The sequence below is a fragment of the Hesperophylax consimilis genome, chromosome 20, assembly GCF_061612785.1.
Source record: "Hesperophylax consimilis isolate HC1 chromosome 20, BYU_Hcon_1.0, whole genome shotgun sequence".
Lineage (NCBI taxonomy): Eukaryota > Metazoa > Arthropoda > Insecta > Trichoptera > Limnephilidae > Hesperophylax > Hesperophylax consimilis.
The window spans coordinates 31,881,605-31,898,765 of NC_142855.1; the positions used below are offsets into that span (position 1 = coordinate 31,881,605).

The following is a 17,161-nucleotide window of genomic DNA, read 5'->3' on the forward strand; positions in this document are numbered from 1 at the left end:
TTCTAAAGTAATATTGTATTAACTAACATTTTTTGTGTTTTATCATACAGTTTGGTATTGTTTCAGTGACCATCACATTTATATCTCGAAGTTATTCTAATTATTGCACTTCTATTTTTCTTGTAGGTAGGTTGGGTCATTGTAGACTTACGGCCGCTGTCACAAATGCCAATTACGCGATTGGTTAGATTGTTAAATCTTTACCCTGAACAGAAAACTTATTCCAAATAGATAATTCCATTATTGCGTCATATTTTGAAGTCTTGCTTTTACGCATTGTTAATAAAAGAAATCACAACTTTTTTCCCTTTAAACCCTGAAATGCAGAAACTAATGATGCGTTTCTTATTTTTATAACAGATATCGTCATTTAGATTTAATTATTTTGTGAATTTTTCATTGTATTAAGTTATTTTTCTTCCTTAACTGAGCGCTCTCTCTTCTATCATTTAATTAAAGCTGTATTTTATGTTTTAACTCTCCACTGTAACGTCTTATAACGTGTCTTTTGCCGGGCAGTTATTTATTGCAATCATAATTCAAGTTTTAATCGAACAATTGATTGACTCTTACAAGCGCAATAAACGAGGTATGAATGAGACAGTTCTATACATTTTAAAGTAGAGTGATAATGGAGGGCGACACAGTTTATACCTCAACCTTGATATTCGATATATTTGATGAACGAGGTCAAATAACCGCCTATGATATTTTTGTAGCGTGGTACAGATCGCACCTGAGGCGTCTATATTTCGTTGCAACTGAAGGTTTTATTTTAAGAATTAATGCAGTTCTACTTAATTTTTAGGTGGGGCCAATAACCATCTTAATATTAAACCGGAACGCTATCACAGAGGGCCATGGATCTTCCCAACCCAGAGAGTGTTACCATCAAGGAGGAACCAGGGTCCCAGGAAGAGGGTGGATGTGAGATGCCGTATACAGATATAGATATCTACCTCCCGGATGTGAAGAAAGAATGCTTGCAGTATGCGGCGAGAACTTTGACAGACAGTAAGTTGCAAAAGTAAAAATTATTGAAAATTATATTTCAGATGTTTGGAATTCTTATCCGTTTTGTAATGTTTTACAGACAGCACATCATATTATCATGATTATTATTTTTTGCGTTCATTAAGGAGTTTAGTATTAACTTTCAAAATATATATTTATATGCTCGGGGCGGCCACAAACAAACATCAACATTTCATAGACGATTCACCCATTTTTATTTCCGGCAGCGATATCATCCCAAAAACAACAGTCAAACTTCTCGGTGTCAATCTATATTTGGACTTTTCGCCTCGGAGTCAAATTAAAAGGACTATAAGCACCGTCTTACATTTCCACCTAAGACAACTCATGTCAGTCCGAAGAAACCTTCCTACATAGGCAACAAAACTACAAATCAACTCTTACTTAGTCTCACGTCTCGCTTAGTGTAACGGCATTTATGCCAGCTTTCCAAAATATCAATCCGACAAACTTCATATATTACTACAATAAATTTCATATTCTGTGGGGGTATTTTGAAGTCTGTTTTCCCCACATTAATGTTTTCTTAATTGTTTAATAATGATGTAGCAGTTATTAATTTATTTAAATGTGTTATATTGTTTATGTTTTGTGAACATACTTAGAAGCGGGGAATAAATAATTTTCCTTACTTTATTAATTAATGTTATATTAGGGTCATTGGTTCTTTTATTGATTTCTAATTGTTCAAGTAAATTTAATCTAAGGCCCTTTCTTTCTATGTGCAAGGGTTTAAGTTCATTGTTGTCAAGCGGGACGTGATTATTTACTAAGAGATGTTCTGCGAATTTTGAAAATGTGTTCTTATTATTATAACATCTTATATGTTCTTTGAATCTAGTTGAAAAAGCTCTTCCCGTCTGTCCGATATAAGTAGCGTTGCAATCGGCGTGGTCACATTTTAATTAACATATGCCACTTTTATTAAGTTACAACCACTAAAATCGTTAATAACGTTAACATCCTCATAAACAGTATGAAAAAATTATAGAATCGGTTAAAAAAAATACTAAGGACGGGTTGTTTCGGAGAATTTGAACAATTTATCAAATTTCAACGTTCATTTCCGGGTTCTGTGAAAGTCCTATTCAAGTTCTGTTAATATATCATTATAGGCTATTTGCTTGACAGAACTGAAATAAAAACAGAACTTGAAAAAATCCTTCGTATAACTGGAAAATGAGCGTTGAAATTTGATGAATTGTTCAAATTCTCCGAAACAACCCGTCCTTAGACTTTCAAATGTGGACTACATTTTGACGGCCGGCATAGTCCAGTGGTAACACATTGGACTGCCATTCCGAAGGTCGCGGGTTCGAACCCGGCGTGCGCAAATAAATTTTATTTGATTAATTTGTGTTATTTCACAATTAATTAATTAAAATAATATATAGTATATTTGCGGCACGTTCCAGAGTGGAAGATACTACCAGTATCGCCCTGGTGTAAGACCACCATTCAGAATTGAAACGTTGCTCCAAATGGCTTTAGCCGTGTTTAGTGACTAGATCTGAATAGCCAGGTACTTCTCCACCTTCCTCTTTCCCTTCCCCACTTACCTTCAGCCTCACAACATCCCCCAATTGGGGATGCCATAGTCTCACTCAGAGGCGGCTCGTGACAGAATTTGCCAGCAGTGCATTTCACAAATAATGGTAAAATGTAAAATAGGAAAATAAAGTGATTTAAAGGGAACTACATACCCAGTACAAATAATTCATTTGTAGTGAAAATCCATTCGTCGCTCTTTCATTTGAGAAAATTCTTCAATTACAAGATTATTAAAGACTGGTATAGACGAGATCAAACTTTTTTCGATGCTCATCATTGATAAAACATTGAGACGATCTTGGGACAAAAATTTTTTTACACGTTTCAACGTAGAAAAACACCTTTCGCACTCGACAGTTGTCATCGGAATAGTACAAATTATTTTTAACAGTTTCACTATTTCACTAAAACACTCCACCAAGTTACACTTGTAAAATTGATATTGCTCCGTCAGCATTCGCAAAATCATCTCTAGTTTGTTGGGATTAAATGAACTTCGGTTACTTTTGATAAAACCGCAATGTTTTCATTAGCACTCATTTTTAAAAAGCTTTTTGCAGAGCAAAACTCGTTAAAACCGTTAAAACGTCGCGTCAATCGCCAATAATGAATACTGTCAAGTTTGCAGATATGTAGATCGCGCCGGTAACGCTAGAATATTATAACATTGTTAATTAGTTCGAAATCTGTCAATCCTAACTAATGCATTCCAAACGTTTTACGCATGTTTAAGGTTTTGATACATATCAGGATGTTTCTGCGCATGCGCCGATAATGCACAGACCTGCTTCTATCTCCACTACTCTAACACATCATCAGCCGTTATGGGTCTCTACCTGTCTCGCTCATTTCACGGTTCCGACCTCTAGAGACAGTGCCTATAGAAGGTACATGGCATGTCTCCGGCAAAGCCGAAAATGCACGGGTTGATATATTACACTGTTTTTCGCATGCGCGGCAGTCTAGTACAAACTTTGATTGGTAAGAATATTATAATGATCTGGCGTGAATTCTTCGTGAGTGGATATACGAATTTACATTTCTAACGTAGGTATATCGATGTTTGGCAGTGCAGTGCACAAATGCACTAAGGCAGGGACCGCCTCTGGTCTCACTGGCTCCAGATGGGAGCAGTTGTGACTCTTGTGAGGTATTCACTATAAAAAAAAAAAAAAAAAACATGACCATCTTAGATCATACGACGCACGTCGTGAATACTTTAAGATTAATACACTTAAAATAAGAATGCAATTGACCAAACTAATATGTTTGCTCAAAATTATCCACAGCTATCTTGATACCTCATTATGTCTTAACAATATTGAAATAAATGTCCCCAATTCTATTGTTAAAGACACCATAGCATTTTTCACCTGAATATTTCAAAAATAATATTGCCTATTTTAGCCCTCTGACCCAAATGAGTCGACTGTATAATAAGATTGAGTGTGCTGAAGTAGATATTTTCGTCGATAATCTATTCAAATTCAAATATACACCCTCATCAGAAAAGAAATCTTCTAGTGAGGCGGGTTACTTTCATGTTTGTAATTTTGATGATGTTATTGCAATAAACGCCCGGGTTTATTGCGAGCGCAAAAACACAGGCATTACTACTTCGACTACCATAATACGGGCGTGTGTCTAGTGTGGTAGTCGAAAAGCATGTAAAAACTGTACACATTAATATTTCATGAATAAAGAAAAAAAAAAAAAAAAAATTAAAAAAAAATTACAATGAGAATTGAAGTAGAAAATATTTCGCAACCACTTTCACTAATTATACGAGACCGCTCCGCTAAGAATTTGAGAAAACTAAATACAACGTTTCTTCATAAACAAGCCGAAATAAAGATACGGTTCAACTTAAATGAGTAATAACAGTGACCGTAGCCACACAAAGTGTAGAAAAGTAAAATACACTGTGGCGAAGTTGGCGTGGGTCGAAGCAGTTGACTCTACTTCCATCTAAATAGCAGATACTCTCGGCATCACTCTAGTAAAAGATAACTGTAGCAGTAGCAACTTAAAGGTTTTGGAACGTAGATACATGCAACCCGCATCGCATTAGAACCTACCAGAAAAGATCGAATGCACGCTACAACTACCTACTTGCAAAAGTCTTACAAGTGGGTACCATACGAGCCCCCGCCGCTAAATCAACTGGGCGGCCGCTTAAGCCGGCCAGCACGCCCCGGCCCATTCTTACCTCACAGCGCCACCATGGGCCACGGACCTACTACGCCCGGCGTTGCACGACCTTTAAGTACAAATTATTATCGACTCCGCGGGATTACAGCAGCGCCTCGGCCTTGTAATATTTTCGCTGGTCTGCGCCTTTGCCCCGCGATATCTTTGCCGTCCGGCATCTCTCGCATCGCGAGCTCATCCGAACTCGCATCATCTGCCGATCAGGTCAATCGTACCTTTGTCACTCTTCCATCACCCTAGAGTACCAAGAAGACTCAACGTCTTTCATAGTGCTGAACACCATCTACAATTCGGGTCTCCACCAACGCGGTGTCGATCTTCGGCCTGGGAAATTCGCCAGTGATCAAGTCTACTAACTGCGTGAGCATCGACAAACGCTGTGACCTCACAAAATCTTTCATTCACCAAATCCCCAAATAACTTCAGAATCGAAAAGTTGCTTCGAATGGCTTTAGCGATGTTTCTTGATCAGATCGAGTATTTTTAATTTTGTTTATTTTTATTATTTTTTTTTGGTAAACTAATGTTTAAGACAAGATTTTTTATGCATAGCACAAAGGGTAACAATTATTTTTACAATCAATAATTATTAGCCTGAAACACTCACTAACTGAGAGTGCCTGTGAGAATGTGAGAATGCCTTTCTCATATAAAATAAAGTTGGTTGTTTTCAGGTGAAAAAATGTAACAAGCAGTAATTGTTGAATGAAACACTAGTATATATTGAATTATTTCGCGGATAAGAGATAAGCCGCCATAGCTCAGCGGTCAGAGCTGTCGACCGGAAATCGAAAGGACACGGGTTCAAGTCCCGTTGGCGTCATGTATCTGTATCAGGAGATTTTTCAATGTGGATGAGTGTTTCAGGCTTATAATTATTTCTTATAAAATAATTGTTACCCTTTGTGCTGTGCATAAAAAATCTTGTCTTAAATATTAGTTTACCAAAAAAATAATAATAATAATTTTTTTTTGTAAATTAATATAATTATTAACTGTAAAAATAATTGTTAATTTTTATTTATTTTACAATTCGAACCATCGAAACTGCTTTTGCAGTTTGTCAGCAGGCACAACACTTTATAAAATGACACGGTTAAGATAATATATCAAAAATATAAATATATAACTGAAAAAGAAAATAAAAAAAAATAAAAATATAGTTGCAGTATAAGCACATGTAATCAGATAAGTACAATTGAAACAGTCACATCGAAAGAATATCCATAATTAGCATACATAGGTAGGTACAATTTACTATATATTTTTAATTTGCATTGTGAATTCCAATAAGCTATACAAGGGCCTCAGTAGGGCATCAGTACATATTATCTGTGTCCAATTGCCATTTTCTTAGATTATATTTGACTTTAGTGGTACATAAGGTATTATTTTTGATTGACGTTGGTAGATTATTAGATATCTTGGGCACAATGTAGTTTAGAGTTCTTGCGGCATTTATTTTGAGATGTTTTCAATTTTTTTTTTTTTTTTTTTAGAGTCCCATGTTGTAGAAGGGAGGAAACACAGAGGGCGGCAGTTCGTTCCACAGCCGAGCTGTTGAACTTAAGAACGAATCGTAGAAGCCACCCGTTCTCATGTGACAAATGTCAACCGTGTACAAATGTTGGGCGCGCGTTTGGCGTGTATCCCGACTACGCACCGGTGCCGAAGGGATCAATGACGCTAGTTCCTCAGAGCATCTTCCATTGTAATACCGATAGAACAAGGACAGCATACCTACCTGACGCCTGTGCTCTAAAGATTGCAGTCCGTTTGTTAAGATTGGGGAATCTATCAAACGGACCGCCCGTTTTTGCACAGAGTCTAGGGTTTTTTTCAGGTATTTAGGGGCTCCGGACCAGAGATGGCTGCCAAAATCGACAGTTGGGCGCACTTGCGATTTGTACAGGGTCAGCAGTTGTGTACTATTAAAGTATCTGCGGGCCCTGTACAGTACGCCCAGCTTCTGAGAGGCCAGCTTTACTCTGGCTTCGATGGAGCCCCCATACCTGAGCTGGTCACTTATAGTTACACCAAGCATATCAATGGATGGCCTGTTCGGAAGATTGCTTCCGTTGAAGGAGACTAGATTATCATTTAGATCCCTTTAAGACGTAATCAGACAGGATTGGGTCTTTGAAACATTAAATTCGACGAGATTATTTTTACCCCAGGAGGAAATACTCTCGAGATAACCGTCCATTATCTGCTTCAAAGCCCTCCGAGCCGTTGGAGTTTGTGTGCCCTTTGGAGGCTTGTAAAACAAAAAGCTATCATGAACTGTACTGTCATCCGCGTAGCAATGAATCGGTGCACATGTCAAAAGGTCATTGATGTGCAACAAAAACAAAGTCGGAGACAGAACCGATCCCTGTGGGACGCCAGCATTTATATAGTGCGAGGAAGAGGTGAAACCGTCAGCAACGCCTGAATCGACCTATCCCTTAAAAAGTCAGCAATCCACGTACACAGGGATGCGGGAAGTCCGTAAGAAGGCAATTTGTTGACCAGTCCTCGGTGCCAGACCCGGTCAAAGGCCTTGGATATGTCTAGTTCGACCGTTTGGGTCTCACCGTGACGTTCCAGGCACCGCCCCCAAACATGCGACACATACGCGAGAAGACCACCGCACGAGCGGTTCCGCCGGAATCCGTATTGACGGTCGTTGATAATTTTGTTCTTCTCGAGGTATGTGAGCAGTTTGTTGTTGATCACACGTTCCATCACTTTGGACAGAACTGATGTGATCGCTATGGGGCGGTAGTTGGCCGGGTTGGAGCGGTCACCTTTCTTGGGAATAGGATGAATGACCGCTTTTTTCCAACCAGAGGGCACAGTGCCACACTTCAGGGACATTTTGAAGAGCTTTGTCAAAACTGGAACTATTTCCGCAGCACACCTCTGCAATACCAGGGCAGGTATTCCATCAGGTCCACTAGCTTTGTTAACATCGAGCCCCCGTATAACGTGGAGTACATCCTGATGCCGGATCCTCAGCTTTTTCATATAGAAGCCGCAGTGAGGAACCGACGGCGGAACAGCACCTCCGTCATCGAAGGTCGAGTTTTCCGCCAACATTTTCCCTAATAGGTTAGCCTTTTCGGTGGCGGTGTTTGCTAGTGAGCCGTCAGGTCTGGTAAGAGGTGGCAAACTGTGTTTGCAAAAATTTCGACCTATTCAGTCCGCAAGGGACCAGAATGCTCTGCTGCCGTGCGGGCAGGCAGCCAGCTTTTTGCTGATCTGCAAGTCATGTTCGAATTTTGACCTCTTAATGATTCTCTTGCATTCATTTGCCAATTTGTTGTATGCTGATCTGCTTTCGGGCGTTCGAGATGTGTTGTAGGCTCGGTAAGCCGCGTTTTTTCGTCGAACTGCTTCGGAGCATTGTCGACTGAACCACGGCTTTGAGCCCACACCAGTTTCTTTAGTAGTCGATTGTATGAAGCCATCCATCGCCGATTTGATGACTTCACCAATCTCCTGGACACATCTTGAAGGGTCCGAAGTCCGAAAACAAACAGCTGACCACGGAAAAGCATTGAAATGGGCCCGCATACCGAACCAATCTGCTGACCTATAGTGCCACACTTTTCTCCTCAGTCTCTCATTGGTTGGTCTGAGGTTAACGGGGATTGATGTCGTCACTAGGCAGTGGTCAAATGATCCCAGAGGCGCTGTGATTAGTGTATTAGTGTTTCGGATGACTAATTATTGCTTATAATTATTTCTTTCTCCGTATTTATTGGTACATTTCGGAACCACTAATCCATCATTTTGAGTGAATCTTGTGTTATGTTTATGGTAGACTCTTTCCTTATACAAGGAATCCGACGATATAATTTGTTGACTTATGATATTATACAACAATAATCCTCTAACAGGTAAAATATTCAAAGACTTCTGTGTGCATTTGTGTATTTATGGATTAATAATTTAATAATGGAGTTTTGTAGCGTTTGTATATAGCTTTTATTTGTTTTACATGAATGTCCCCAAGACGTAATTCCATATCGGATAGTGGACTCGGCTAGAGATGAGTAGATTTATTATAAGGTACTTATATGCACGAAGCATTTTATTTTATAAATCCTACTTACTATAGCCCGTAAACGTTTACAAACATTAGTAATTTGTACAGCCCATTTGATGTAGCAGTCAATTGTTACACCCAGATATACACATTATTAGACAAATACAATGGTTCCACAGCAACAGGGCTGTGCAACATTTTTTAAATAATAATATAAATACTTATAAAACATTGGTTTATTATTTCAGTAAATGTTGAAGTAAAAGAAAATAAGCTCGTTGATATCTATTGATTACAATGAGTAAACGTAAGACGTAAAAGGGTGATCTTATAATATAATTAACTACTTATAGAGATTAATAATTAATAATAAAGTAGAGATGAAATAAACTCACTAATCTTGTGGTTGACGTTTGTGACGGCGGTATTAAATCTACGATGAACAAACCCATGTAATATCATCTATCGCGTTTTTACATGGTTGGTGTTGGGAAGCTCAATTTAATATGTCGCGAAAGTTGTAAAATGTGATATATTTTATAATATACCAATCAAGGGGATTAAGTCTTACTTAATAAATATAACACGAACCTACTTACGCACAAGGCGAAGCGCAGTAGTCAATTCCAATTTGTTGAAGAAACGTCATGAGAAATTTAGAAGTGGGAGAATTTGAATGACTTCGACAATCGAATTCGAATGGTAATTAAAATGACCAAAAATATAACACAAATATTGTAAAGTTAATGCACTAATACTTTAGAAAACTGAGCAAGAAGGTTTTGCGTGCTACGCAAGAAGTGACGAAAATCAACAAAGCGCTGTCCTTATTATTGTATGTTCAATAGACCTTTTTTTGCAAAACTGAGTTATGAATGCCAATATGTTCACTAACCTATTGCGCATTAATGAAGCTCAAAAAAATCTTTTTGGTTTAAGTGACATTTTCAGCATTTTTCGAGTGCCAACTCAAAGAACAATGTTATAGTTCTTATTTGTTCAAACTCCCGGATATTGAACATTCAAACAAACGTTATGAATATAATATTTGGTACATAGATATTTGTTCAACATCCCGCCAAACGTCTTGAATGTTCAATTTCCACTTTCAACCAATCAGGAGTCGGCTAGTTGAAATGAGCGGCCATGTTGATTTTTGGTTGTTTTCTAACAACTAAATGGTTCCACTAAAAATACGTTTAATTGCGGATATATACTGCCATTGAACTGAAAAATTACTTCACCGACTACAGAATCAATAAACCTTAAACCAGTAGCTAAAATAGAAAGGTAAGTCTTAAAATTACGTCATTTATAGGCTTTTTCACCATATTTTACACGTACTTCTTGAATTTGCTAGGAAAATATACAGGTGCTTCATTTATTATTTATTTTTTCAATTATTTATGTACACCCTTAGGGCTTTTACCTAAAATGAGTTTTAATATATTATATTAGTGCATAGATACTCGAGTCGGGCCATGTCAAGAGTCAGAATAATAGAAGAGTATGTATGAGACGATGTATGAATGTGAATGAGGCAAGGAGTGATTGCCAAGACCGAGTTGTTTGGCGGTCCGTCCTTTCTGCCTATCCCTGCGGGGAAACGGCGTGATGGTTAGTTAGTTAGTTATTAGTGCATTAAAACTTATTTTTATTCAAGAAATACAACAAAAGAGCCAGGACATGGAAATGTGCAAGAAGTCAACTGCTCTCATAGTCTGATTGAAAGACATCTACGACACATATTTTGTCCGTTATTACTGCTGAGATCGCTGATGAAAACGAAGTCCAAATCTTTCAATTTTGAACTCTTTCAATTAAAAGTTTCCGATTTTTCGTTTTTTAGTCACATAAAAAACAACAAATAATTTCTTATGAAGGAACTACAATAAAACCAACTAGGCACACGACTAACAATAATAAATGTATTGTTATACTAGCGTAGACCCATAATCAAGATCGCGGGATAATATAATTTTAGGATTTTAAGAGCTGAAAGTATTTAAAAAAAATAATATTTTAATCACGAAAATCAACATAAATAATACACTCACGGCAAATAAGACCTTTTGGAAGATTTTTTTTAAAGTAAGTAAAATTTAAAAATTACATTTGTCAAATGAAGATAACGAAACAATAAAAACAAATCAACACACATTTCAAATATAGAATTATTGATTCATTTATTTGATTTAATAGCAATCAGTTCCAAATTTCAACTGAAAAAACTTTAATAATTTTACGAATCACTCAGGTTTTTTTTTAATCACGCATGCACCAACAACCGATAGTAGTATATTAGCGATAAGTACCTTTGAACTTGTACGTTGTTTTCACCTTTACATAATATTTGGATGATTTATGTAGACCAGTTTCTGTTAAAAATCACCCCAAGGACGCTGTTTGTATATTTTAAAGTAATAATTAAAGTCAACTACTACCTAAGATAAAAGTAAAGTGTTTGAATTCTGAAAATCACCCTGTACATACAATTTACCACAAATTGGCTAATTGAACAAAAAATACTTACGACTTACTTGAGCCGAATTGTTCAATCTCCAAACAATATGTTCAATATCCCAAATAATCATTCATCATTTTCAAGCCATGTTAAACGTCCACCTTTAAAGTCATAATATGGGAATATTATAGCTTCAATCTAAGAAAAATGATCTTTAAACATTTCCTGTTACACATATGTATAAAACGGAATGACCAATATCAAGATTTTTTTAGAATTTGCCTGTACAAGCCAAAAAAACGTCTCCTGTAAAAATTTGCTAAATGGTCTATTGACCATACAAGCATTAAGGCAGCGAAAGTGAATTTTTCACAGTCATTAAAACTATTATTGATGTAAATAATCATAAAAGTCATTGTTGTTACGTAACATCTGTTCGATGGTGTTTGACTTAAAATGGTAACACTTGAATTAAATGATTTCCTCGATTTTTTTCTCAATTGTGTAATTTCTATGGCTAAATCTTCGCGGGCTTGCTGTCACTTTTTTTGTTGGTTATAATATTTTGTCTTCCCTCGTTTCGTTGATTTAAACAACTTGAACTAAAACAGCCATCCTTCTCATAAAAAATCCTCCAACCACATTACAAAGTAAAAGTAAAATCGAATTACCAGATCGTTACGTAAAAGCATGGATTCCACCGCCATCAAATTAGAACCAGGCACAAGTGCTGAAGAGAGAGTTCCTGTGATACTTGCGGAAATGCATATGGATTATCGTTTTATCAAAAAAGAATGTCCGCAATCCAGTTCCGAAAGCAATTCAGGTATTTCTTTGTTAGTACATACCTGTTACACAGACGCAAAATACGATAGGAAATATATAATATACATAATTAAACTACAGGTTTTTGCTAGGCTATAAAGACATGCTCATTGCTGATACCTACATATCGATTCTACATAATACGCTACGAGTAAATGAAGATAATGTTGGTATTTCTTATTCGAAGTATGATACAGTTGAATATGACCTGTGGAGATAGGGCCCCATTAGCTAAGTTGGAAGAGCTGCAAGGCGTGGGTCCTGGCTAGATGCAACTATCTTTTTCTCATTTTTCTGTTTCAAAAGTTCCCATCTTTAATATTTTGTCTTCAATAATCAAATATAACTATTTGAGGTTTTACTCATTAAGTTATTCAAAAAAAAAACAAGTTCCTTTCTGTTTTACTAAGAAGGTGGGTTCGTTTCTTTCCGAAGTTTTTGCAAAGTTACCGTAGCTTTTATGTTTGGGGGTGACGGTAGAGAGAGACGAGTGAAAAAGGTTTGTGGTATAGTGACTTTAGGGAGTAGTCAGTGTAGTTGTAGCGATGACTCCAGACCGATGCTCGATGCTGTTGGTGAAGATTATCTGATTGGTTATGTTCATCACTGGTGGTGAAGATCATGGTCTTCCAGGTGCTCCAGTGAGATGAAAGCCGGAGGTGCGCTGAATCTCGACGGCAGATGATAAGAGTGCTAAAGGGCTCATAAAGGGAGCGGCCCGCTCAGTTCGATGTAAATGCCGCGAGGCCTAGGCGCAGACCAGCGAATATGTCTCAAAGCCTATGTGCAGGCCGGCGAAGATGTCGCAAGACCTAGGCGCAAATGTGAGTTCTCACGGAGTCGGTGGTTTGTTTTATATTGACTCAAAGACTGAGTTCTGAGAACCGACTGAACTGTAGCGCTGCGTGCCTTCATTTATATCACCCGCGTCTACTAGAGCCGGGAACATTCCAGCAGTCGTAAGTTGATAGGTGCGCCTTCGTTATTATTCCACAAAAAATCTCTATATTTCTAGGATTTACCGCGAATTATTTTAGTAATTTGCCGCTATTGATTTTAAGAAGTTTGGTTTTTTGACAAAATTCTTTCAAATCTGTAAAAAAATTTTGTTCCGCTGTTTTTTGATGTTTTATAATTCAGATTTTAATTTTCTTCTCGATATTTTCAATTTCCTGCCAAAGGACCCAACCCATTGCGTGATACTTCACAATAAATCTACACATTGTGGTTTATTTATGACATTGTCATTTCATTCTGGAATCTATTTGGCTGTGGTGCTTATTTAGCGGCAGTGCGTAGTGACTCCACAATTCCCGCATACAGATCGTCGATAAAATATTTATGAAGGTTATTTTTGCATCCTTTCTTTTTCTTTCTTAAAAAAATGATGCTATTACTAAATAAGACGAGTTTTGTGCTCTCCACTTTATTGGGTCCAAAGCTTTCGGTTATACCTGTTGTTCATAAACAATTAGACACGGGCCGGTGATCTTTCCATTCACCGTCGTATTTTATCGAAATATTTCTGGTAATCTTTTGAATTGTAACCGTCCCTATACAGTTATCTAAGCAGCTCGTTGTGTATCATTTTTTACATGTGCATCGACTAAAATATCGACTAAATGTATGAAAAATGGTAAGGCTCTTGGTTTCGACAATATTGATGCTGAATATTTAAAAGGAGATAATACTGTATAATTCTCGCGTGGTTGTGCAATCTTTTTAACCAATGTTTAAAAAAAGGATACACCCTTTAGATCGGAGAAGGGCTGTGATCATGCCATTATGCAAAGGTCACGTATAAAAAACAGAAACTTTTCTATTCCTTTGTAGATCTACAAAAAGCATATGACCGAGTCGAAAGAAAAAGCTATGGATGGTTTTACCGAAGTATGGAGTGAATACGAACCTGAATCAGGCAATTGTGTATCTGTATGACGGAAGCGTTGCATGTGTTAGGGTGAACGGTGGTTTTACGGGGTGGTTTGGTAACACAAAATATGTTAAACAAGGCTGTGTAATGTCACCGTGGTTATTCAATCTAAATATGGATAATTGTATGCAAGAATTGAAAGAGGTGGCCGCGCGTTTGAGTAATCTGAAAGTATGTTGCCTGTTGTAAGCTGATGATGCGGTCTCTCGTATCTAGGATGTGTATGTATGAAGAATGAGTTTATGATGAATATAATTAAGTCAAAAGAAAATTTAAGAAAATTGGTCAAGAGGGAGTACGAAAACAGTGTGCAATATAGTTGTGAATTAGGAATACTTGGAGCAGGTAGATGAGGATATGTAGTTAGCAAGGATGTTTACGAGAGATTGGATGGCTGACAGAGATATTGAAAAAAGGTTAAATGCAGGTAACTCCATAAATTGAGGACTGAACGCAGTTGGTGCTAACAAAAAACTGTCGGAAGAAGTTAGCAGTCCACAATGGAGTGCTGGTACCTATCCTGATGTATGGAAGTGAGGCATGGAACTGGTAGAGAAAGGATTATGGTAGATTGAATTCTGTTGAATTGAGATCCCCGAGGCGTATGTGTGGTAAAACCATATATGATGGTGTGAAAAAAGTGGAGAACCGCAAAGAGTGCATGGCTGATGTAAGCGTAGTGAGTAAGATTAAGAAAGGGTCGAATAGATGGTTTAGGCATGTAGAGTGAATGAGCGAAGATAAATTGTTATGAGAATATCGATGATAATGTGAATGGTAGCATAAGTCGGGGACGCCCGAGGGAGACATGGCACGATCAAGTGAACCAGTTACTCGAGTTGTGCCATCTCAAGAGTCAGAATTATAAAAGAGTATGTATGAATGTGAATTAGGCAAGAAGAGTGTGTCCGTCCTCTCTGCGGCGTTAGTTAGTCATCTTCTCGCGGAATAACTTTATTTGTTGATAAAACCTGTATAAGATGATGCAATTGCATTTATTTAAATCCCCTCAACCATTTGGTCGTTCCTTTGTATTATTTGATCTTGCATTTTTACATATTCGAATTTCAGTTCGTGTGATTTTCAGTCAACTATGAAATACATTTTTAATCATACTTTTTTCCGTATTAAGTAACTCCTTAACCGCCAACAGGTGTCTTTTACGACCGTTAAAACGCTTCTCACAATCAAAATATCATTTGATATAGTGTTAACTCGGAGAGGGGCGACCGAAATTTTCAATGTTATACACTTTTGTTCTCAGCATATCACTATTAGTATTGTGTTTCGTTTCTCCAGGTGATATTGAAACTGTTACCATCAAGACAGAATCAGGACCCCGAGAAGAAGTTAGAGGGGGAATGCCTTATACAGATATTGACATAGACCTACCAGATGTTAAAAAAGAATGCTTAGAGCACTCCGAAAAGATTACCAAGATCGCAGGTAATCAGAATATTTATCCGTTTTTTACAAAATTAAATTTTATTGATTCTGTTTTTGCCTTTCACCAGGGCATCAAAAAATTAAAAATAATTTATTTTTGCACTGAGTTCACTAATTAAATAATTGATTAAAGCGTTGCCGGTAAGTAAAACGCAATTAACGAGTGGTAAGGTCCTCGACCAGAATATAAATAATTTGTTGTGTTTTCACATTGAATTCATATAAAATAATTCTACATGTAACACATTCCAGAGCCATGGAATTTTTGTCGTTGTTAATTTAACATTGTAAAACCCGCTAAACAGTCAAAGAAATTTTTGAGCAGGCTCAAGTAAACAATTTATGCTCTTCCAATGCTTTTATGATTTTACTGTTTCTGCTTACATTTATTATATGTTTATAAGCTTTATGCATAATCTTTTTCAGGCGGCTTCCGGAAGACAGGTCCTGGAAAAAAACAACACCATTGTCCTCATTGCAACTATTCCTGCAATTACGAATCAGCGTTAGAACGACATTTGCGCACTCATACTCGAGAAAAACCTTTTTCTTGTGCTGACTGTAACTATTCATGCTCTTTAAAGGGATATCTTATAAGTCATATGATTACCCACAGTGGTGAAAAACCTTTTTCATGTGCTGACTTTAAATATTTAAGCTATCGGAAGAGAGATCTACAAGGGCACATGTTTAATCACGGTGGGGAAAAACCTTTTTCATGTCCCGATTGTAACTATTCATGCTCTTCAAAGGGAAATCTTAAAAGACATAAGATTATCCACAGTGGTGAAAAACCTTTTTCATGTCCCGACTGTAAATATTCATGCTATTGGAAGAGAAATCTAAAAAGGCACATGTTTACACACAGTGATGAAAAACCTTTTTCATGTGCTGACTGTAACTATTCAAGCTCTTTAAAGGGAGATCTTAAAAGTCATATGATTACCCACAGTAGTGAAAAACCTTTTTCATGTCCCGACTGTAAATATTCATGCTATTGGAAGAGAAATCTAATAAGGCACATGTTTACACACAGTGATGAAAAACCTTTTTCATGTGCTGACTGTAACTATTCAAGCTCTTTAAAGGGAATTCTTAAAAGTCATATGATTACCCACAGTAGTGAAAAACCTTTTTCATGTCCCGACTGTAAATATTCATGCCATCGGAAGAGAGATCTACAAGGGCACATGTTTACCCACGATGGGGAAAAACCTTTTTCATGTCCCGATTGTAACTATTCATGCTCTTCAAAGGGAAATCTTAAAAGACATATGTTTATCCACAGTGGTGGAACTCCTTTTTCATGTCCATACTGTAACTATTCATGTAATCGGAAGTTTGGTCTAAAAATTCACATGCTTACCCACAGTGGTGAAAAACCTTTTTCATGTGCTGACTGTAACTATTCATGCTCTTTAAAGGGAAATCTTAAAAGTCATATGATTATCCACAGTGGTGAAAAACCTTTTTCATGTCCTGACTGTAAATATTCATGCTATTGGAAGGGAGCTCTAAAAAGGCACATGTTTACCCACGGTGGGGAAAAACCTTTTTCATGTCCCGATTGTAACTATTCATGCTCTTCAAAGGGAAATCTTAAAAGTCATATGATTTCCCACAGTGGTGAAAAACCTTTTTCATGTCCCGATTGTAAATATTC

At 37.1% G+C, this 17,161-nt stretch overlaps 1 long non-coding RNA gene across 1 annotated transcript; it reads left to right on the forward strand.

Moving 5' to 3' along the window:
• Positions 1–919: 919 nt before the first annotated feature.
• Positions 920–16,428, forward strand: LOC149414553 (uncharacterized). The gene is made up of 3 exons (XR_016303993.1): positions 920–1,014; positions 15,352–15,498; positions 15,925–16,428. It is a non-coding gene; the product is annotated as an uncharacterized LOC149414553 (long non-coding RNA).
• The last annotated feature ends 733 nt before the right edge of the window (positions 16,429–17,161 follow it).